Source organism: Felis catus, chromosome F2 (genome assembly GCF_018350175.1).
Source record: "Felis catus isolate Fca126 chromosome F2, F.catus_Fca126_mat1.0, whole genome shotgun sequence".
NCBI lineage: Eukaryota > Metazoa > Chordata > Mammalia > Carnivora > Felidae > Felis > Felis catus.
The window spans coordinates 77,970,844-77,995,216 of NC_058385.1; the positions used below are offsets into that span (position 1 = coordinate 77,970,844).

At 44.7% G+C, this 24,373-nt stretch overlaps 1 long non-coding RNA gene across 1 annotated transcript in view; it reads right to left on the reverse strand.

The window, feature by feature from the left end:
- Positions 1-15,106, reverse strand: part of LOC123383144 — a 51,315-nt gene extending 36,209 nt beyond the window's left edge. The window contains exon 1 of the long non-coding RNA XR_006592574.1: positions 14,926-15,106. This is a non-coding gene — a long non-coding RNA (uncharacterized LOC123383144). The remainder of the gene's footprint in view (positions 1-14,925) is intronic.
- Between the last annotated feature and the right edge of the window lie 9,267 nt (positions 15,107-24,373).

The window sequence follows — 24,373 nt, forward strand, 5'->3', positions numbered from 1 at the left end:
AAAATAAAAGCAAATGAAAAGCTAGAGCAATTACTCTTAACAGAAGTCCCTCCTCCGTGCCTGTATCTCTCCATCAGGCCCTTTCCCAGACAGACTCTAAGATTTCAGGTTGTGATCTCAGATGGCCTGTGTTCAAATTCTGGATCCCCATATACAGTGATGTGAATTGAGGCTGCTCCATTAACCTCCCTGTTTTTCTGTTTACCTGTTTAGAAAGAGGACTACTGACATTACTTCTTGCTTTGTGGTATTACTTATATTAAAAAAAAGAATTTAGGAGTGCCTGGGTGGCTCAGTTGGTTGAGCATCACACTTCAACTCAGACCATGATCTCACAGTTCATGGGTTTGAGCCCCACGTCGGGCTCAGAGCCTAGAGCCTGCTTTGGATGTGTCTCCCTCTCTCTCTGTCCCTCCCCTACTCATGCTCTCTCTCTGTCTCTCAAAACTAAATAAACATGAAAAAAAATTTTTTTTAATTTACCCAGTACCAACACTAAGCAGGCCCTCAATCAATGTTAACTATGAATGACTATTATTAAAATTACTGCATTTAATTTTCTGAATACCATCATCAATTTCCTCCTTACAACCCTAGGAGACTGATGCATATGATTCTGTCATAGCAAATCCCATGCTATCTGTGGAAACCCTTCTGTGATTGCCTAGTCATCCCACCTGATCCCACAAGGACCACTATCAAACTTGGCAATCTGGTTACACCCCGGCCACCAGCTTCCTAGAATGTTTATTTTCACCTGATAATCTTCCACAGCTTTCCCAGGCCAAATAGCCTCCATCAGAAAGGAACTTCTTTTGACTTCCCCCCAACCAGCCATTTGTTCCATGCTCCCCGCCTGTCCAGCTGGTCTCCAGGCTCCTGTCCAATATGGAGTCTCCAAGTCATTCTTTACACTAAACAGGTGAGTGTTTTAGAACAACAACAACAACAACAACAACAACAACAATCTTGTGACCCTAGTGCTCAAAACTCATAATTTTCCATTTCCTTTAAAATAAATGTATCACTCATCATGTTAATAACATTATAAAATGCAATACAAGCCCTAATGGTTGGTTGGCTTTTGCTTTCATAAGCAAGTACCTGTTTTAAGCTTTGGTTGCCAAGACACCCATTTCCAAGATGGCACCCACTCAAAGACCTTATCCACTGTATAAATGGCCATCTCCAATAAAAATATTGCTAGCCACGAGACTAGATAAAGAACCAACCCTCCCTTCCCCACCCAGGATCCTCTGTTTTAGAGATCTTAGTTGATTTAGATAATTGAGCCTTTGTACTGTTTGTATGTTTCTCTTCTCACACTTTAAATTCCTATACTCATATTTTAAATTCACCAATAGAGAGAGACTAAACCTGTAAAACTCTAGCCCCTCACCGTCTACTTGTGCAGAACTTTAGGCCCTCTCTTTCTCTTTCTCTCTATAACCTCACTGTGTGGCTCCAGGTATGCAATGAAATTTCTAGGACTTGTAAGTAACAAAGTTGTTTTTTTTTTTTTTTTTAATTTCCTGGTGGTTATTGCTGAAGGTGTTTTACAATCCCAATACAAACCAAAAGGAATGTTCTAGCCACAATATTGGTTACCAATAGACTGAGACTGGCACAAAACATAATAAGACAAGCCCTATTTTTCTTAGTAGACCCAGGCCTGGTTAATCCCACTGGGAGAGAAGGATGAAATCTGGCTGTGCACTTTGAGCGGCTTTGACAGGACAAAGAAAAAGAGGAAGATGACATGAGTGTTTTGGGTGCATATTTGGAGAATTTGGGGAAACTAATCTTGCCTACTCTATCTCTTACTAACCAAGGGGGAAGGAACTTTAAAAATGAACTTAGAAGTCTGATTGGCTCATTTTGTCACATGTGCTTTTACTATCTATTGCTAGCAGAGATGTTTGTCCACATTCTCTGCTTAATCCTTACCAGAAGCCTATGACTTAACTTCTACCTAATCTCATTTGCGCAGCTAAGGAAACTGAGACTCTGAGCAATTAACCTTCTAGAATATAGGCATGCCTGGTCTGAATCCATGCAGAATGAACCCAGGGCACACTTTCTTAAATACTATATTGTTATTTAATGATGGCAAATTTTAATTGTGACAAAAAGTCTTGGAGGGAGCACATTGCTTTTTTTTTGGGGGGGGGGGTTAACAGAATGCTTTAAGCCAGGGTAAGCAAACAGCGTGCTATTTTAAGGATTTAGGGACATCTCACAGAAACCCAGGGAAGGAGATGCTTCAAAATCTCAGAAAGGATTTGAACCAGGGGGTTAAATTTACCAGGAGGCAATCTGTTCCTTCAAGCATCTGGCTCCCTGTCTCTGCCTCTCTTTCTCTCTCTCTTCTCTCTCTTTCTTTCACTGTGGCAGCAGTATTCTACACGTGTCCCCCCAGCATCCTACTCCCCTGTTACTCAATCAGACACCAATTTAGGTCCTGCTGGGAAGGAATTCTGCAGATGTAATTGAGGGCAGGGCCCAGGAGATTGCCCTGGGTCATCAGGTGGGCTCAATCCCCTTACAGGAAACCTCAAAAGCAGAGAATTTGAGGGTGGTAAGAGACGTACAGTGGTACGAGAAAGCAGAGGAGAGGTGAGGGAGCAGGGAGGGGAGATTTGCAGCAACAAGGGCTTGAATCACCATTGCTGCCTGGAGGAAAAAGGCCACCAGCCAGAGAAGGTGGATGACCTTTAGAAGCTGGGACCTCTCCATCCAGCTAGTAGGCAGCAAGTAAAGAGGGACTTCAGTCCTACATTCCCATGGACCTAAATTCTGTTCAACCCCCTGGATGAGCTTGAACATGAATGTTCCCCAGAGCTCCCAAAAAGGAACACAGCCCTTCCAACACCTTGATTTTAGCCTAGTGAGACCCGTGTCCGACTTCTGAGTGAACTGTGAGATAATGATGCTGTGCTCTGTGAAGCCACTTAAAGTGTGGTAATTTGTTCCAGAAGCAATAGAAAACCAATATACTTGTGTTCTCTTAATTTTGCATCTCTCATATATATACTATATATATATATATATATATATATATATATATATATATATATATATATATATATATAATCTTTGCATACAAGTTTCCTTTTTCTTTTGCACGCATTCCATCTTGACAACCCCAATTTAGACGGCAGCCCTGAATTTCATGTGTCTTTTTATCTAGTCCGGAGCCTGTGATTCATTCAACCTGTTTTAATATCCCAATTCCAAATTTCTGAGGAAACATCAAAATTTTCCAGCCCAGGCACTGAATTACATCCCCCTGGTTCAGGTCACTGATATCCATCCAGTGACATGGGGAAGAGTCCTGGAGAATGCTGACATCTCATTCCAAGACTTGGAGGGGTGAGTTATCTAAGGGGGCTCCTAGAAAAAGGATGTGGTGCCAGGGAGGGATATTTAGGACACATAAATGGCATGAGACAGATTAAACGTAACTATGTAAAACCGATCCAGGTACTGAGAGAAGGAGTCTGGAAAGGGTTAGGATTGTCATATTTTTCTCAATCACACTTAGGTTTGCACCCTCAATAATTTGGATGTATGGATTACTTATAATGTGAGTCTTTTGTGCACTTGTGTGTGTGAGCTTGTGCAAAATACATGCCTATGACTATGTATTTATGCTTCATTTTACTGTTCATCAATTTTTTCCCATTTCTTCCACCATGTAGGCTCAGCAAAGTAAAATGGCAAGTGTAATAATTAAAAGCACAAACGGCCAAGATTAAGCTCCGTGAAGATTAATTCTGGCACGGATTTTATTTAATGTTACAGAGTAGTGACCTGGGGAAAATAAAAGCTCCTTCACTGGAGAAACTTTATTGACAAAATAGCAGTAGGAATACAACAGAATTCAAAATGCAAAAATGGATCTGGGAAATTGTGTGCTTAAGCATTCTGTGCAATGCCACCAAACAGGGGCTTCATAAATCCCGATGTGTAGCCGTATTAGTTAAAGCCACACTTCTCAGTGTGGTTAGTTGGCCGGGCAATGCACGAGGGACGCATGACTTCTGCTGGGTATGCAAAAACTGAGGAGACATTTATGAGTCCAGTTGTTAAAAACTCTTTGCTACCTAGTAAAACACCCCCGTGCTTTGAGGCCCACCTTCCATGCAGTTTTTTTTTTTCAGGCATTCTTAGCCACACCCCTCTTAGCAAGGTGCTCTGTTTGTTGAACGGTACCATCTAAGACTTAGAATCCCAAATAATTCTCATCAGTGCCTCCACTGTCAGATATATGCCTCAATTTCACCTGAAGATGAATGAGACGAATCTTATTTGTCAAAGGACCTAGGTGTATTTATTCAATTAACTCAACAAATATTTACTTAATATTGACTATACGTCAAAGATATCTAAGAAAATCTGTATTTTTTTAAAACAGGGATGATTAATTGGGTTTATCTGTGTTATGCGCAATAAGTAATGTTTTCTGTTCCTCATGGCCATTCCTCTGCCACTTTGTCTCCATGACCGCAAGCCAGAGAGGATTGATTGTTTTATTTTCCAGTTGTGTTAGTCTTTCTTCTGGAGGCAGACATAAGCTCTGGGCGCCAACACAGACTTGCTTCTTTGCAAAGCATCTCGACACCACTGAATAATTTTAATGAAAATAAATAGCTTCACCTTACTGAAATGCTTATGAACATAACAGTTTGGTACCATGTGTCAATGGCAAACTAGCGAAAACGAAAATATATATTGGTAACGAGCAGAGGTTGAAATGACTACTCTCATACGCTGGGGGGTAGAAGTGAAAAATATTGAATCCTTCTAGAGGCACTTTTACAATATACATCAACAGCCTCAAAACAAACAGATGCATCGATATTAAGGAGTCATTCTGAAAGAAATGGTCAGATATGATTTTTGTGGTCTCCTAAGGTTCTGAACAATTATCCCTCTGTACTTATTTATGATGATATTTAAGACAGTATTACTAGTAATTGCAAAAATATTGAAGATATTTAAATTCTTCTACATTACGAATCAATTGCATAAATCAGAGCAGGTCCAAAGGTTCAGCGTGATGCACCTATTTACATAGAGTGTCAAAGAATGTTCAATGCTGTATAAAAATGCTCTTACGTTAAAATGAAAGACGTGCAACTTTATAGAAAATACAATTTCAGTCATGTGAATCGCCATTAATCCAATAAATGCTCATGTTTTGCGAACCTGTTTTATGTGCTGGGCGTTATTTTAGGAATCAGAGATAAAGCCAAACACAGCTTTTTGTGAAGAGCCCTGTTGTCAAGGAGCTTAAAATCCAGATGTACAATCAATCACACATGATTAATAGGTCCGTGTAGGTGGAGCTGCAAAGAAAATGCATCTGTAGGGAACGTACTAGAATGTGAGTGGCTTTCTCTGAACCGTGGGACTACTGTTGATGTCTAGGTGCTATTCTTATTTTTTTTATTGTCAAATTCCTACCATAAACAATGTCTTACTTTTATTATGTTTTTTAAGAAAAAAAAATCATCGTTATTATCCATCTTTACCTATCTGGTCAAATCCAGCCAACGGATCACCTGGAATAATCATTTGTAGCTATCTCATCCTGGAGACTTCAGGGGCATCAGTGTGATGGACAATCAGAAATACTGCGCTGCGGCTTCTACACCCCCTTGTGGATATTACCTAATGCTTAGCCCAAGGAGAACCTCTTCATATGACAATATACAGATTGAAGAGGAACACACGTACCCTTGAAATGTGCCTTCTCTCGGTAGAGCTGTTGCCGTCCGTGATTTTAGATTATTTCCAAAACAACTCTTGCAAATGAGCGTTGCCCTCTCCAGATGCAGAAAAGGGAGCCCAGAAAGCGAAGTCACTTCCAAGCTCACACAATGGGTGAAACCAGATCTTCCTGTACCAAAATCTGTCCTCTCTCAACTACAATGCATTCTTCTTCCTTCCCTCCCTCCCTCCTTCCTTCTGAGCCTCACTGTGTGCTAGGCACTGTTCTAACTGGACATGCTAAGGTCTCAATCCTCCTATGAACCAGTTGTCATTACTCTTACCTTGTAGATTTTCAGGAGCAAATAAATCCCTTTGTTTAAGTGATGAAACAGATAAGTAATTGAAATGTTCAGCTACAGGAGCAAGGAAAATCACATATTTCCCCAACCTGAAAGCACTGAAAAGTAACTAGAAACAAGCTTACATTAGAAAGAAACAGGTGGCAACGCAAGCTGGTGCAGCCACTCTGGAAAACAGTATGGAGGTTCCTCAAAAAACTAAAAATAGAGCTACCCTACGACCCAGCAATTGCACCATTAGGTATTTAACCAAGGGATACAGGTGTGCTATTTCGAAGGGACACATGCACCCCCATGTTTATAGCAGCACTATCCACAATAGCCAAAGTAGGGAAAGAGCCCAGATGTCCATTGATGGATGAATGGATAAAGAAGATGTGGTGTGTGTGTGTGTGTGTGTGTGTGTGTGTGTGTGTGTGTATACACACACACAATGGAGTATTACTCGGCCATCAAAAAGAATGAAATCTTGCCATTTGCAACTACATGGATGGAACTGGAAGGTATTATGCTAAGTGAAATTAGTCAGTCAGAGAAAGACAAAAATCATATGACTTCACTCATATGAGGACTTTAAGAGACAAAACAGATGAACATAAGGGAAGGAGAACAAAAATAATATAAACACAGGGAGGGGGACAAAACAGGAGACTCATAAATATGGAGAACAAGCTGAGGGTTACTGGAGGGGTTGGGAGGGGGGATGGGCTAAATGGGTGAGGGGCACTAAGGAATCTACTCCTGAAATCATAGTTGTACTATATGCTAACTAATTTGGATGTAAATTTTTAAAAATTAAAAATAAAATTAAAAAAAGAAAGAAACAGGGATAACACTTGGGTGGGTTTGGGGATACAGGTGGAGCTGAGGCAAGACAGAGTTTTTAAGAACTAGATTTTCCTATTACTAGGTCTATACCACAGAGCAGTGACTAAGTTGGACAAACTATATAAATTCTCTATGTCGCAGTGGTCTTGTGTTTAAAATATCTCCCCGTAGGTTTGTGGGAAGATCAATGAAGACTTTCTAACATCATGCTCAGCCCGCTCTCAGTAAATGCAGGGCCACATTCCACCCCCCACCACCCCATCCACCCCTATCACCTGCCGGCCATTCACCACCGTCCTGAATGACGGTGTTCTCACTCTTGGGTGGGAGACAGACGTATACTTGTTTATGACAAAATGGTACTGTCGCTCTTTACTCATTTCAACAAATCTGTAGAACTTGCTCTGAGTGCTGCTATTCCAGGTGCTAGAGGTACAGGGCTGAACTAAGTAGTCAAAGGAAGAAGTGCAGATGAAGAAATAGTCAGAGGAACCCTGCCAGGGCGGTGGTGGGGCCTGCCCAGAGTGGGGATGGAAAGGGCAAGCTCAGAGAAGGCAGCGTGTGAAGGATCGGAACAACTGGGGACCTCGATGAGGTGCTTGCTGTTCTCTTCCTGGTTTGAGGACACCTACGTGCTCGCTGCCTCCTATGGGCTTAGTGCAGTATTTAGAGGCAGGGGACCCCTTGGAAACCTCCAGAAGTCCTCTCACCATGGCCACAATGAAGCTTGTGTCAACAATTCCTTTTTTTTTCAATTTTTTTTTCTTATTATTTTCAAAAATTATTTTGAAAGAGAGAGTGTGAGCAGGGGAGGGGCAGAGAGAGAGGGAGAGAGAGGATCCCAGGCAGGCTCTATGTTGTCAGCACAACATGGGACTTGATCTCACAAACCGTGACATCATGACCTGAGCCGGAATCGTGAGTCAGATGCTTAACCAACTGAGCCACCCAGGTGCGCCTTATGTCAACAACTCTATGGAAATCCAGCCTCTGTCCCGAAAGTGTGGTCTTTTGCCTGCGCAAGCCACGGGGCGCCTTTTCCATTCAGGTTTACCTTGTCCCATTTGCTCTGAGGGCAAGAGCCTGGACAATGGATGGAATCAGAAGAAGGCATATTTTGCCACAAATCAGGCAGCTGTCGGTGACACTCAAACGTAGAATCAGTGACCCCAGAAAGCAGGAATATTTTTGTCCTGAACTTTGTTCCAGCTGACACAGAATGGACAGCTGGCAGCAATAGACCATGGAGGGCTACACCTCCACTTTAGACACTTGAGAAACCAAGATAAAAACATCTACCTGATCGTGCCATTGCAGAGGTAATGGGTTAATACATGATAGACTTCTTAAAGCAAAGACTGGTGGGTAAAAACCCTCAGCAAGCACTTAACCTACACTAGTAATGGTAACAGCAGCGTTAGCATTTGGAACTGTACCTCAGTGAGCTAAGCACCAGTATTATCCACAGTGTAAACCCTTCAGAAAACTCGGGATGAAGGTTATTATTAACCTTACAAATTGCTTTTTTATTCTCTTTCCTCATCTTCTTCTTCCTAATAAATATCAAATCAGTGTCTTCCATGTGAGTGGCCCCATTTTGGACACTTTGCATAATAAAACGTTAGACTGGGGAGTGATCAGCGATGAGAGTCTTAGGATCTAGGACGTCTGTGGGGCACGCTGTGGACCTGAGAAATACAACAGGTCACTAGCCACATGTGTCTACGTAGAGTTGAATTAAATACAATTAAATGAAATTTGAAATGCAATCCTTAGGTCACCTTAGCCACACGGGGTCAGCAGCTAGCAAACTGGACAATGCAAATGTAGAACTTTACGCCATCGAAGAAAGTTCCACTGGACAGCATTGTTCTAGGGGTGTGTGGATATGCACATTCATCACAATGATGGTCGAAAGGACTTGGGCACCTGGTCTCCATGATTTTGTCTCCCTCTCCTTACTTTACTACCCCCGACACTCCATGCTTCCTTTTAGACAGGATTTCCTCCCTTTGCAGAAAGCTCTTAAAACACATTTGCTATTCTCAGCACGTCTTCATACACCTACTCTACACACACATACGCGTGTGCGTGCACACCCACACACTCACATCTTTACCTGTCGGTCCTTTTGTTTCAAACCTCAGCTCAACCATCACCTTTCGTTAGGCACCCCCACCCCCAACATCCTGGACAAGGCCATTTGTCCCTGTCACATATCCACACCCTGATGTTACCTCTTTAGCAGCACTTTGTACAGGTGAGATTTTACATTCCTTCATGAGGTTATTAAAAGCTAACCCTTCCAATGCGCCAAAAATTCCATGAAAGCAAGGACTCTGGCTGGCTTGCTCACAGTCTCTCCTCTATCCCTGACACAGAGCCTGGCATAGGGTGGGGTGACAGTAGCTATTTAGTAAATGAATGAATGAAAACAGAAGTCACTCTGACTAGTGGGTCAGGGCAGGCCTCCAGGACCAAAAGTTTGTCTTTCTAGACTATGGCAAGTCTGGCCGCTACGAGTTGATCAAGACAGGCATGGTCCTCATTGGGCAGAGGGACACAAATCTTTTCAAGTACTGAAATATGCGTGGGAGGAAAAAAAACATCTGACCCATAGCAGGGAGAAGAGATTGGCAGGTTTTTCTCTCCAAAGATTGGGTCATTTATCCAAGGACCATATGCTATCACATCACCTCCATACAACTTAGGAATATCAGAGCGGCTCTGTCGTCATAGAAAGACTGAAAGCAGAGTGAGCCTTGTGTTTAATGCTTCCTGCTCCTGGAAATGGCTATTCACTGTTCTTTATATATCCTCTGAACTCGTATTTAGTGAACAACCACTACTTTTTCAAGTTCCGTGTTCCACCCTGTGAATATCAACATCACAAATGTCAAGGTTTGGTGAACAGTTTACCCTGGCCCAGACACAGTGCTAAATGCTTTACTCTCAGTTAATCCTAAAAAGCTACCCTATGGGGCACCTAGGTGGCTCGGTTGGTTAAGCATCTGGCTTTGGCTTAGGTCATGATTTTACAGTTCATGGGTTCAAGCCCTGTGTCAGGTTCTGTGCTGACAGCTCAGAGCCTGGAGCCTGCTTCAGATTCTGTGTCTCCCTCCCTCTCTGCTCCTCCCTCCCCTCAAAATAAATAAACTTTTAAAAAAAGAATTCATTCTTTGGCTATTTGCATTATGCACAAGATCTACCCTCTGATTGTCCCCAGCCTCGCTCCAACCGAAAATCACTTTCAGATGTGAAAGGGGTTTTGGGATCTAGAAGAAAGTTGTTTTGCTGCACCCCAGAGATGCACAGCAGGAAGGTGCAGGTGATTATCAGGCTGGCATACGGCGCTCCGAGCACAGCACCAGGCACGTTCACAGGCGAAGCCTTATTTAAGCTTTCACAGAATCTCCCGGGAGGTGTGAACAATTCTCATCTGGCAGCTAAAGAAACTGCCTCAGAAAGATTAAGTTTCTGGGGTGCCTGGATGGCTGGGTGGGTTGAGCGTCCAACTCTTAATTTCGGCTCAGGTCATGATCTCACAGTCCTGCGTGGGGTTCTGTGCTGACGGTACACAGCCTGCTTGGGATTCTCTCTCTCCCTCTCTCTCTGTCCCTCCCCTGCTTGCACTCTCTCTCTCTCAAATAAATAAATAAACATTAAAAAAAAAAAGGAAAGACTATGTTTTCCAAAGTCATACAGCTAATGAATGAAACTCCAACACTTTGTTAAGCGGCCTCATATACGGTTATCTGAGTTCTAACAAATGAGACACACCTTGGAGATTTAATGATCGCATTAGTATAAATTCATTTTAATTATTTATATTTTTTAAATCATTTGATTTTGCAATGGAAAAAATACTTCCAATATTTTACCCCAGCCTATTTTTGCAGGAGTTATAGCAAAGTTCCCAAATCAGATAATACTTTCCTTGAAAAAACAGACATTTAAAAACGTTTCCTTCAAAGCATTTTTAAAAAATAGAAATCAGCCTTCTCATTTCATCTTACAACAACTAAGGTTCAAGGTTGTGTGTGTGAAGGATCATTTAGTAGCCGTGGTTTTAGTCCCAAACTAAGGTGCTCTAACAGGCGAGTTGCTCACATCTGCCTGAGCATTCCTGGGGACAGCAGGAGTCTCAGTCTGTGTTACAAAACTGCTTAGCACAGTACCAAAAAGAAAAAAAAAAAAAGAAAAGAAAAAGAAGGAAGGAAGGAGGGAGGGAGGGAAGGCAGGGAGGAGGGAAGGCAGAAGGGAAGAAAGAAAGGAAGCATGGAAGGAAGAGAGGAAGGAAGGAAAGAAAGAAAAGAAAACCATAGCAGATGGTCACTACATACACTGAATATTAAACTAACCAATAACTAAATGCGCATCACATACACCCTGGCATGCCTGATACATGTCAGTGTTCCAAAGTAATATGAAATATACTGTCAGTGGATCTTAGTCGTTTGACTACCTTGATCCTACCATTTTGTGGATCTTAATGCTCAAAACGCTCCCCCAGTGAGGCAAGGCAATAAGGTTCAGACAACCCAACCTGGTCAGCCAGACATGTCTGACATGTCTCAGGACCTTGTTCTCTCTCTCACGAGGACTTCAAAACAGAGAACACAGAGAACTGCTAGTTTCACGCCTAAGAAACACTTGATGGATGCTGAACACACCCCAGGCAGTCTACATGTATGTACAAAACTCTTGCCAGCAGAGGTGACCCCCGATCGCGGATGGCTCGGGAAGTAAGGAGAAACTTCTACTCAGAATATGCAGCTAACAAAAGAAGTGGGGCTCAGACTCAGCCTAATGCCACACATGACGCTCTCCAGCCATGGAGCATCCATCGGCATCTCAGATTCTCAGCAGCCTGACCGAGGGAGACTGTATCTTCTCATCAACTCCAAAAACTAGGTGTATCCTAGAACAGTTCCTGAAACAAGGAACCAGCATCGGCCCCTAGAAATCCCTACTGGAGCCCGCAGACCAACAGTGGCTTCACATGGCCAGTGGCTGGATGCTACGGGGCACAGAGCAACCAGCCTCTGAAGGAGCCAGCTCTGGACAGACACAGCAAGCATCTGTGGCAAAGAGGAATTCGAACAAAGAAAGGAAACCAACCTTTCCTCCTGTTTTCACTAAGAGATACTTTTGAATAATTACTATTTGGGGAGGTGGGTCTTGAATTTATACAGCTGGATATTGTCTTTCCCTGAGCTACTGACATTTGGAAGCTTCTGCTCAGGGTTCTGTGCGGAGACTAGTCAGCACTTGGCATTTCCTGTGAATGTCCTGCTTCTGTTAAAAAGGCCCCCGATTGCCCTCTCTGGAAAATTTCCTGTCTTGAGGATGGGAACGGCCCTGACATAAAATGCCGCTGCTCTTGTCAGGTGGGAGACGTGGCATCGTTTATCACAGCTGAACTCCTAAGGGCCCGCACTGGAAATGGGGAGCGGAACCTGCTCTGACTCCCGCCACACTCCTGGTGACCGTGGTCTGGTCACTTGTCCTGTGGGTCCCGGTCGCTCGTATGCGTAACTAAGAGGATGGGGATGATGACTCACCGATATCCTTTCTGCCCCCAAATTCAGTATCCACGGACACTTTTGTTCTCTGGGTTTGGGAACTTTCTAAAGGTTACATCAAGGATAACTACATACCCCAAAGCAGTCTGAGCTCCTACACAGTTTCTTGCCAGAGGAAACTGACTTGACTCTGGAGAATCAGGTCAATTGCTTTCTAAAGCTAGGGAGGGTACCTGGGTTGCGGGGGCGGGGCCTGCAGAGGTTGAATGGTGAGCCCAGGGGCGCAGGATGTTAACTGCAAGGTGGAGTTAGCAGCCAGTATTCCCACTACAGCCCAATTCACTTCACACCAAACCATGCTAATCCCCCAGGCTCTCCTTCACTTGTTGACGCTGCTTTGAACCATACCGGCCCTGGCTCGGTACATTTAAATGTAGAAGATGGTGACCGTCCTGCCCAGGGTTCTCCAGAGACAGGGAAGAAGGGCTGGGGTGGGACTGACCAAGACAACAATATGGGACTGATGAGTCTGCAATCCACAGGGCAGGCTGGAGACCCAGGGAAGGGGTGACATTGCGGTCTCGAGTCCAGATGTCACAGGGCAGCAGGCTGGAAACTCAGGCAGGGTGTCTATGTTGCAAACTTGAGAATTCCGAATCCTATTTCTCTTCAGGCAACTTGAGCCTCTTCTCCAGAGGCTGTAGGGGATTGGACGAAGGTCATGAGAGAAGGGAACCTGCTTTAGAGGGTAGACTCAAGTCTATTGATTTAAAGGTTAATCGCATCTGAAAAGTACCTTCACCGCAACGTCTAGACTTGCGTTTGACCACACATCTAGGCACCATAGCCTAGCCACGTCAACCTATAAAATTAACTATCACAGTGACCATATTTAATTTCTCAAGGGGGAATTGTCGGGTGACCCAGGCTTTTGATTCTGACAAGGCAGGCTTGAATTTGCTATCAGCTATAAGACTTCAGACATTCTTAACTTCTCTGCACTTCAGGGTTCTTATTGGTCAGATGGATGATGATGATGCAGATTCCTTGACATATTGCTCGTCACTTCCTTAGCGGTGTGGACACGGGGTGTACAAACAGTGTATAAGCACCACATAAACTTCCTCCTCTCCAAGAATCCCTTTCTAATCCTGTCTACAGACTCCGTGTCGTGTTCCCCAGTAGAATGTGGTTTGAAATTTGTTGACGTGACCTCCACAGCCTGTCTCAGGGAAGATTCCTATTGTTTCCTTCTACATCCGTTCAGTCCACAGATACTCTATCACGCTAATGATGGCTACTGGCTATCTGTTAGGGGCCTACCGTCCTCAGGGCTCAGCACTTACCATGTGTTAACTTATTTAAACTCAGACGCAACCCTAAGAAATAGGCACTATTGTCATTACCCACACTGAACAGACGAGGCAACTGAGGCCCAGAGAGGTTAAGTTCCCTGCCCAAGGTCACACAGTGAGGAAATAGTGAACCAGGATTCAAACCACAATTGAGTGTAGGCTTCTTAATAATAGGAGCTGTTCTGCCTGTTTATGACCGCTTGTATCCACCCCAGCTCAGCAACCCCTTGTTGGTGGGTAGAATAATAACCCCTCTAAAGACAGCCATGTCCTCCTTCGTTTACACAGCAAAGATGGCAGATGGGTTATGGTTACCAATCAATCAGCTGACTTTGAGATTTTTCTGGGTGGGCCAAATGTAATGCCAAGCACCCTTATAAGTGGAAGAGGGAAGCAGACAGCAGAGAAGCAGAGAGAGCAGGGACTTGGCTGTCTGTTGCTTGTTTTGAAGACGGAAGAATAGGGCTAGAAGCCAAGGGGTGCAGGTGGCCCCTAAAAGCTGGCAACTGCGAGAGAACAGATTATTCCTCAGCCCCTCCAGAGAGTAAAGCAGGTGATTATAGCCCGAGGCGACATTTGGTGATAGTCCGATGCAACCGATTTTGAACTCTTGACCTCCAGAATTTTAAGACAGTAAGTCTGTGTTGTTTTAAGCCACTACGTTTGTGACAATTTGTTACAGCAGCCATGGGACCCCAGTACACTCTTTATTGACGCAAACCTCATATTTTAGAAGGAAAAAAGAACACGTGTGTGCTTCCCAATTTGCAAAGTAGTTCAACATACACTGGGTAATTTGACCTTCCCCTACCTACTCCAAGGGGAAGACTTACAACTGCTGTGCCCATTTTACGAGACAGAATACTGATATTCAGAGAAGCGTCCAGCGTAAATGCCGGAGGGGGCCCCGGGGAGCAGATTATGCCTCCACGGAGCAGCTGAGTCCCATGCACCAAAAAAGAACATAATCCATGTTTGCTGAGAATAAAAAGTGAGACAAGACATTAAAAACACAGACCATCCTGGATGCGTCAGGAGGATGTCCCAGGGGGACCTGCCTGCTGAGAGATCACTTTCTCAGTGACCTCCCCGCAGACCGCTGTGGCCCCACAGTGTCACTTGGGTGGCTGCTTTCATTACCTTGGTTTTCCCAGAGTTCATCGTCAGGGTTGGTACCTTTGAAGGGGCTCTGGGCCCTGGAAATGCAGGCGGCCGGAGGGCGGTTCGTCTCCTCTCTGAAATAGCATCCTGTTCGCGGCCTCACATCAGGACCCCGGCAGGCCAGGACGCACAAGCCGCTCCCACCCTCCTTTCTTTCTGTCCAAATCAGGCAAATGGCGGAGCCATGTGACTCTACTTGAGTCCATTTAACTTAATTGAACGGAATGTGATTTCCGGGAGGCACAGGTGGCGGTGGAGACCGTGTTACGCAGCGTATTATCTGATTTGAGGTGGCGGCCTCCAAATGAGCTGCTTGCGGAGCACATTTTAAGGGGCTGAGCCTGGGGAGAGGCGCCCAGGCTGAGGGGCGGAGGCTGGGGCCCCTCATCTGCTGAGATAGGATGCAAGAGCCGAGCATTTAGAAGGAGCCAGCCCATGAAACGCTCCCAACAGTCGGTGGGGGGTGAGGGGCTGTGTTATCCAGAGTAAGAGATGAAACATGGAAATTCAGAGAGCTCGCGTACATTTCCCAGGGTCACACAGCGAAGGCGAAGAGTCTCTGCCTTGCCAGCCTCGCTGTCTGCCCTAGGAAAGGCTGCCTTTCTGAGCAACACCTCAGGGACTGGGGGTGGGGGCTGGGGAGGAGCTAAGAGGTAAAGTCCTGCATTAGAGACCCAGACTGGCCATGCTCGGGGCTCGGGGCACACCGTGCTCTCAGGCAGACCAGGCCCCAGCACCAGTATAGCCCTGTCAAGCTGCAGAAATTCTAGGGGCACTTGGGTGGCTCAATCGATTAAGCATCCAACTTCTGGCTTGGGCCATGATCTCATGGTGCGTGAGTTCGAGCCCCATGTCGGGCTCTGTGCTGACAGCGCAGATCCTGGAGCTCACTTCGAGTTCTGCGTCTCCCTGCCTCTCCCCTGCTCACGCTCAGTCTCTCTCAAACATAAACAAACATTAAAAAAATTTTTTAATAAAAAGAAGCTGCAGAAATTCCAACAAGTTACTAATCCTTCCTGAGTCTGCTTTCCTGTCTCTATGCTGGAAATGTTCACAAAGCCTTCCTTTTAATTCCATGGTAAGGATTACATGAAATCACACGTGTGAGGGTTTTGCCATTATGGAGCATACAGGAAGTGCCCCAACATTGCTAGCAGAGCTGGGTATGATCAGTATTGCGGCTCTCTGTCCTCGTTGGAAAGGCAATCATCGGACCTGCGAGGACTTCCGGCAGTGACACAAGCTCCTCTTGTTATCAAGGAACTGCACTGTCTTGTTGATGCAACTGACTCTCTTGAAGGTGTTACATTAGATTCTCAAGAGCTGTGGGTGCTCTGGCAACTCCACGGGGATCCCTGGGGCACAAGTAAGGAATTGAGGGTGGGGGCAACCAAGCACAGTTTGGGGGCTCCCCCGCTATTGTAAACAAGGTATCTCCCGCTTTTATTTTCCTAAAAGTTGACATTTCCATAAGAACTCAACTTAATACAAATGGAGGGGAGTTTACACACACCTCCCCCAGAAAGCTTGGTCATCCCTAGTGCATTTCGTTTTTCCTTGGCCCTCCTTGTCCACATCGCTGTGCCCACCAACAAGCGTCGCGTGTAAGTTCCATCTTTTTTTTCATCAAACCGCGCCATTATCTTGGACTTCAAAGCGCCAACCACTTTCATACATGTCTGCCAGGACAGAGGCCATTCCCCATGCCCTGCCCTGTATGTCTCTTCTGCCTGGCTGTTCCTGAATTATATCCTTTTATAATAAATATCTAGGAAGTAAAATGTTTCTCTGTAAGCCCCTCCAGCAAACCAAACTCAAGAAAGGCTCATTGGAATCCCGGATCTAAAGCCAGTTGGTAAGAAGCACACGTGATGACCTACACTTTCGATCGGCATCTGAAGAGGGTGGAGCAGTCTTGTAGGACCAAGTCCTTAACCCTGGGATCTGATGCCATCTCCAGGCAGAGAGCGTCAGCATGGACCAGAATTGTAGGAACCCCCCCATTCCCCCCCCACACACACACACTGGAATTGAGTCCAGAACCTTTAGCATCTTTTTTCCTCCATCACTCCCCTAGAAAAGAAAATTGAGCACTATACTTCTAAACGTCTATGTTGTTATTTCTTGTCTTAGGCAGTAAGTCTAGATAGAACCTCTGCATTAAAAAAATCTTTAAGGATTAGAACTGTGACCACCAAAAGGAGGTTTCTTTCGTCAGCTGCACAGAAGAAAAAGCACCCAGAGAAAGTTCCAAATGCCCCAAGGGAGGATGGGATAAGAGGTGTCAGGGTTTCAGTGAACTTCTTTAGAATCCTTCAGCATGGGTGTTCGGATGTTATGTGCGTGATAGTTTACACTGTAGAAGCTATTACTTGTCTTAATTAGAAAAACACACTCCACAAATGGCCAACTAGCTCACTTTAACTCTGGTCAACACCAGATGTTCTGCCAATTAGCATAATAGAAGTAGACCTAACTTGTCATTGGTGAAATCATAGACTTTATAAATAGCATGAAAGATTCTAGAAATAGAGTCTTGGTATAACTAATAGCATTCATGATATATGAACTGACTGAAATACTCTAGAGCCATTCCCTCCTTGGTGTGGAAAGGGGATATGGATCTGGAAGCGCTTCTCTGTTCGGTACAGTCCAACCTTTTGGATTGGCATCGGAGGCAAGTTTTGGCAAGAAGTTCTGGGTCCACCCTGGCTTCTGAGGGTTCTGTTGCTGGCAATAACTAAGGCTAACTGAATGTTCCTCTAGAATACTGCTGTGTTTTTGACAAATGGATTTTTCGTACAAAGTGCCATGCAGAGCCCCTAAAATTTGGAGTTGGGATATTTTTCAAGCTATATGACTGTCTTTGTGATTGTTTGATGATATATATGTTTGTTTCAAACATCTTATGTACCAATCCTTGTATACGTTCAGAAGCGACCGTTAATAATGGCCCAGCTTCATGAACCTCATTATCTATGGGGGCATTAACAGAAAAATTACAAAATCACAAAATCTGCATGCATGACACAGAAGGGAACTTTTTGGAAGAGCAGTCTTGACACCTGTGGTCTTCATTCCGAACCACTCCTGCTTCCCTGCCCTGCGTTTCATCGCTTTATCTTATTCTCCATCCCTCTGCTTTTGACTTCATGGTAGCCCTCTTCTGCCAAAGCTCCACTGGCTTCTATTTTTGGCTCTGCTACTGTTAGGTTCCTGAACTTGGTACCCTCGTCTTCACCCCAGTCTCTCGTAGAGATGTCTGGAGTTCGGGAGGAGGAACCATTTGGGCTCAGAGACAGAATGGCCTGGGGAGAAGGGATGTCGAAAGAAGAGAAACCAGTTACAGGTCCACGCCGGTGGGCTGGGGCTGGGTGTGGGTTGTTAGTGTACAGGACAGTGCAGGGACAGGGCAGGGGAATCAAGGCGAAAGAAGAGGGGCTGACAAGTGAAGGGGGGAGGGGGAAGAGGCAGATAACCATCCTCTCTTCCCTATCTCAGGTTCCAGCCTGGAATCCATTTTCCCTGGGGACTTCCCAAGGCCATTTGAGGGACATTTTGTCTTTAGCAAGGCTCTCTGCTGCCCTCTGTCTGCGGGGAAAGGCACGTACCTATTAACCGTTTGTGCACATCACTCCTGCCAGGAATTGACTTCTCATTGTATTTAATTCCAAGACCTGCCTATTCTCTTCTCTTTCCCTGTCGACCTCATTAGATTCAGCTCGTTTCAGTGCAGCTCTCAGAGCTGGTGCTTGAGGCTACTACCTGGAAATGGAACCAGTGAGGAGAGGACTTTGACTGGGCGTGGCTCATGCCATTTCTGAAAAGAGAAGGCCAAGAAGGGGACTTGAGACGTGGAAGCAGCTCTTGCTGAGACACTAACTGCCTGTAGCCACCGGCTGCGATGGGCTGAAGCCCTTTCCTTCCTCAGGCCTCAGGAACAACGCACGCGGTGAGGGGCTGAGGGTGTCTGGTTAGAGACACAGAGTGCTCTTCCCATGGCCAAACTCATGCCTCTGCTTCTGTATTTTCTCTTTCGTGCAGGAGCATTCAATTATTCATTTTCTCCATTCTTTCCTTATTCATTAAAAAATAGCAAAACAGGGGCTCCTGGGTGGCTCAGTCGGTTAAGCGTCCGACTTCAGCCCAGGTCACGATCTCACGGTCCGTGAGTTCGAGCCCCGCGTCGGGCTCTGGGCTGATGGCTCAGAGCCTGGAGCCTGCTTCCGATTCTGTGTCTCCCATTCTCTCTTCCCCTCCCCCGTTCATGCTCTGTCTCTGTCTCAAAAGTAAAATAAACGTTAAAAAAAAAATAGCAAAACAACTTATGTGCTTGGCACCGTGACCGGCACTGAGAGGACAGAGTTGGATAAACCCAGTGTCCACACTCAGGAGTGGCCGGCTCCACGCAGACTCCCAACTTTGGTGACAAGCTGTCCCTCCTCAGCCTCATCCAGAGTCTCCTTCCTGACAAGCTCGGTGTGTTAGCGGAAAGAGGTAAAGGATCGAGACAACACTGTCGTAGAAATGGACACTTTCGTTTGTTACTTGCGAACAAAACCTACAATTTGGGGAGGTTTGCGGCTGATTTGCAAACCGTGCTTTTTTACAAAGCACCTTGTCAAACTTTGTTTTGGTTCACCTCGATCGATCTCTGTGGCAGGTGTTACTGATGTATTTCTCTAGTTAAAAATCACTGAGGTTCGCCTTAGCCAAGCCTCAAGTCTCTAATCAAAGTCTCTTCACCCCTAAACTGATGTTCCCTCTACGACAAAACCGCGTGGCCAGACTCATTCTTGTGCTCCTGTATTTTCTCTTGTGTACTGGGGGATTCAATTATCCATTTCCTCCATTCTTCTCCTTTTCCATTGAAAGAAAAATCCACACACAAACACTTACATGCCTGGCATCATGCCCAGCATGGAAATAACATTCCTTATAATTTCTCTGGGCCTCTTCCTCCTTACCAGGCATCGGCGTCCAGAGTTATGTTAGACCAGCCCATGCGATCTTTGATCTCTGGCCCCCTGCACTGGGACCACGAAAACTTCCGATAATGACATTTGTCTTTGATACACAATATGATTATAAACTATCTTACAGGATTATCAGCCTTTTGTGACGACCATCTGCAAACCTCAGAATTTTGGAAGGTTAAACTGAGTGCCAACAGGCAGTGAGGCAGTGTTAGGAAGAAATAGCAAGATTATACATGTGTCGGCTAGACCCTGCCATGGTTTTACAAACAGTTTGGTGTTTGTTTTTTCCTTTGTCTTCAGCTCCAACAACTGGATAAAATAGGTAACATTTGACCCATTTCAGAAATATTCAGGTTAGAGTGGTTAACCAGTGTCTATATAGTCAAACAGCTTGCGAGTAATGCAGCTGAATCGGTATTGGTTAATCCAATATCGTCCAACTAATTTGATAAATCACTCATCAGTGTTGGGCTTGGGTCTAGTTGCGGAAAGTCCTATTCCAAAGATCTGATTTGCAAAGTCTTCTGTGCACTACTTAGTATTTCAAGAATTACCTAATTGAACAACCTAACACTACTCTTCACACACCAAAGTCCAGGTGTGATGCTACAGGTGAAGTTAAAAAATAAATAAATCCCCTGTGATCTGCGTGGTTCGCAGGTGCCAGTCCATTTCACCTAACTGTCCAGTTCCAGAGTCTCCATCCCCAACGCATGCACACCCAGACATACCACACATATGACATCACCCACTTGGACTCTGAGGCTCCATTCAGACCCTGGAAAGCTCTCTCTCCAGTCTGTCAAGTAAGGAGTCCTAATAGTCTCTTGACTGATGGATTTAAATGACCAGAGACTCCCTGGCTGCTTGATTTCCACAAAATACATTTACTGAGTCCTCCATCTGTGCCTGGGGTTGTGCTGGGGGATGCCGACATGAAAAGTCTCCCTGCAAGTGCCTTAAGTCATGGAGGGATCGTCAAGTTATGAGTTCAAACACTGTGATGCCAAATAGAAAGTGATTAGCAGCAAAGTACGAAGTGATCTGCTATTTAGAGGACAGCAAAACTCACTGCAGGTAGGACGTTCACATGATTTATAACAACAACCGATTCTTTCGCACGTATTATGTGCTGCCCTGGAGGCCTAGTCCTTTCTATAAATAGTTCCATGTAATATGCCCGGCAGTCTTATAATACAAGCAACATTTACTGGTTCATAGAGCACACATTATTGCATGCCTACAATATGCTCGGCACTGGGTATGCTTGTTTATGTGGAACATCATGAAGAAATATGAGCTTCAAAAACTTTCCCAAGGCTGCCCAGTGGCCAGAGTCAACCCGTATCTGTTTGATGCTCTCTTTCCTCCAGATAGCAGTGCACACACACACACACACACATACACACACACACACACATACACACGGCTTTGCAAAAGGGACAGCAGGGAATCTTCAGCTAAGCTTACAGGAGGAATAATTAAATTAAATTTGAATTCAACAAAGATTACATGTCTACCAGATGCAGGCATGGACATCCTGTGTGAAGGCTGAGACCGGGGTGGGGGGCAGTGGAATAAACATCCATATAACAACATGCTAAGAATTGGGAGAAGTCAGAATGAGACACTACCAGAGAAGGAACAACAACAACAAAAAGCTTAATTTGATTGAAGAGAATCAGGAAAGACTTCTCAGAGGTGGCTTTCTTTGCATTTAAACAGGAAGGTGATGGCTGCACAGGCAGAAGGAACTGGGGAAACACTAGTCTAGAGACGGGCAACTTGAAATGGATGCTTCATTGCATGTTTATTATGTGAATGTGAAGAAGGACATTTAAGAGTTTTATAGGGGTGCCTGGGTGGCTCAGTTGGTTAGGCGTCTGACTTTTGGTTTCAACTTGGGTCATGATCTCCTGATTCATGATTTCCTGCCCCACATGGGGCTCCGTGCTGACAGTTTGGAGCCTGCTTGAGATTCTCTCTCCCTCTCTCTCTGCCCCTCCCCTGCTCGTGTGCTCTCTCTCTCTTCCCCAAAATAAATAAATAAACTTTAAAAAATGGCCCAAAATAAATAAATAAACTTTAAAAAAATGGGTGGCTCAGTCGGTTGAGTGTCCGACTTCGGCTCAGGTCATGATTTCACAGTTTGTGAGTTCGAGCCCCACGTCAGGCTCTGTGCTGACAGCTTGGGGCCTGGAGCCTGCTTCACATTCTGTGTCTCCCCGTCTCTCTCAGCCCCTCCCCTGCTCATGCTCTGTCTCTCTCTGTCTTTCAATACTAAATAAATGTTAAAAAAATTTTTTTTAAAATAAAAAAAGGTCCCCAAATGCTTAACATCAGTGGAGTAAATAAAAAGCAGGTGTTTTAAAACTACCGCCCGCAGATGAAATTCTGCCCACTCCCTGCTTTTGTGGATAAAGTATTATGGGAACCCAGCCACACCCATTTTTTACAGGTGGCCTATGGCCCCTGTCATATTATGGCAGCAGAACTGAGTCCTTGTAACAGACACCATAAGGCTCACAGAGCCCCAAATATTTACTATCTGGCCCTTTACGGAAGAAGTTTGTTGGCCCCCCGGATTGGCACCTGGTTCTGTCATCCTGGACATCTAGTAACAACTTTTGATCGCACATGTTTAGTTGTTGTTGTTGTGTTTATTGGGTTTTGTGAGGTGGCTTTTGGGGTTGAGTTGTAGGAGGACTGAACACGTAACAATCTGCAGGCTGGCTTTGAAAGGCAGATGGAGAGAGGTCAATTCTACTATCACTGAGAGAGCAACCTTACCTTGCTGGACTCAGGGGACCAAGGGGAATAACACACGCATTTTATCTCCAGGACGACATAGCAAGAAGCACAACAGTGATGCTCATGAGCAGACCTAGTAAGGAGAGAACACAACCCAGACAACCACGGTCAGAGCAAAGTGTCCTGTGTGTGTTTCCAGAAGGCCATGAGACCACATCAGGTTGAGTATCTGAGCCGGCTTCTTGAAGGAGGTGGCATCTGAGCGGAAGATGGAAGGACTGGTAGGGTTTGAAAAAGAGAGGATCTGGGGAAAGGCACTGCTCTGTGGACAGACTCAACTGTAAGCACATGTTCCTACCTCTCAGAGCTGCCTGTACGACCTCCGTGGAATCTGTCAGGACAAGGGGAGTTGTTCAAGCCACTGGCCAATTCCTTGTATACCTTGCTTCGAGCACCTTGTTTTTTGGCCTGGAGGAAATTTCCACATTTAATTTTTTACATGTGTACAGATCTCATGACTAATTCTAAGAATTGAAGCAGAGAGAAGGGGAGTATGAAGGAACCATTTTATTCAACCCCTTCATCTCTGTTGCCCCATTCAGCGACTTACTAAGTTAAATCTCAAATTCATTGGGGCTAGGTTTGACACAGACAGAAAGTTGAAATGTATTTCCACTACATTAAGGAAATGGTCATTTTCAAAATGAATCTCCTGATGAGAAGCCATCAGAATTAGGTAAGGATTGAGAGCAAATGCCTGCAATATTTAGATGGTTGCGATATTAAGGGTGATTAATTATCATCTTAAAATATCACAGGCAATGCTTGGCTCATCTGTTCGCCTGAATTGACCTCTTCCAAACCCATTAGGCTTCTCCTCGGTTGAAATGAGTTTTTAAATGGCTTCGCACAAGCTGGTGCTTTGCACGTGTGCCTGTGATGAATGGGACACTGCCCTTGGGGATGCTTCTTGCCTGTTGATTGCTGTCGCTATGGAAGAAAAGATCGGGGGCGCTAGAGGCAGACAGAACCTGGAATAATATCCTTCAGATTCACTTCTCTTTGGCTCATTTTTCTTCTGGGTTGTTGTAGCAGTTATTTTCTTTGGTTGTTTTGAGAACGAAATGAGAAAATAAATACATTAAAAAGATTTTAAAAACAGTACGGTGTCTGACACACAGCAGGAGCTCGATAAGTGTTTGTTTCCACCCTTCTTGTTTCCACGGATTGATTTCCGTTTAGAAGCAACAGCAATGTCTTGGGAAATAGGGGGCTGATTTCTTTCCTCAAATAGTGGAAAATTTGGCATCCAAAGAAGGAACAGAGCTCTTACATGTGGTCCCTTGGACAATCAGTGGAAACACCAGGGTGAAGGTGCATTCAACGCATTCTCTTTTCAGGGAGAATTCCCAATCATCTTTCAGTGCTAGAGAGTAAGAGGATGTGTTAATTGAATGCTTCCCATATGCCAGGTGCTGTTCTAAGTGTTTACTTTTCACAACAGCTTTTAGATACAGTCACTATTATAGATAAGGAGAGAGAGAGAGAGATCGCCTTGTCTGGGCACCAATAATCAACAGACACATCAACCCAAATAAATAGGGTCAGAGAGACAAGCATATCAATGTCTGTAATGGATGTTATACAAATCAGTAACTCATTCTAACTAAGGCACTCATCAGAATCACAAGGGATTT